Source organism: Myotis brandtii, unplaced genomic scaffold (assembly GCF_000412655.1).
Source record: "Myotis brandtii unplaced genomic scaffold, ASM41265v1 scaffold191, whole genome shotgun sequence".
Classification (NCBI taxonomy): domain Eukaryota; kingdom Metazoa; phylum Chordata; class Mammalia; order Chiroptera; family Vespertilionidae; genus Myotis; species Myotis brandtii.
Genome location: NW_005357115.1, coordinates 6,753,425 through 6,753,831, shown reverse-complemented (window position 1 = coordinate 6,753,831; position 407 = coordinate 6,753,425).

Below are 407 nucleotides of genomic sequence, written 5' to 3'. Positions count from 1 at the left end.
AATCCTATATAAACCTTTTAATAGACCTTAAGAGAACACATCAGTTATGGGGTATAATTACTTGGGCTAAATTTTTGTCTAAGAAATATCAATTTAATTATGACTGTTAATAACTATATTTAAACCAAGCTATTTCTTTTTCATTTTTTTTACTGTGTTTAACCAGAAAAGAAAATACTAATAAAAGCATTATCTTTGTACGGTGATTGTATGACAAAAAAGACTAAGAGTAGCAAGACTAAACTGTAGGTGTAGATAATCAAATTTGAATGATACAAGAAATACACACACACACACACACACTAACACTAGAGGCCTGGTGTACAAATTCGTGCATGGGTGGGGTCTGGCCGGCTTGCCCCAATTGAGGCTGATTGGGGCTGGCCTGGCTGTGGGGCGGGGGGGGG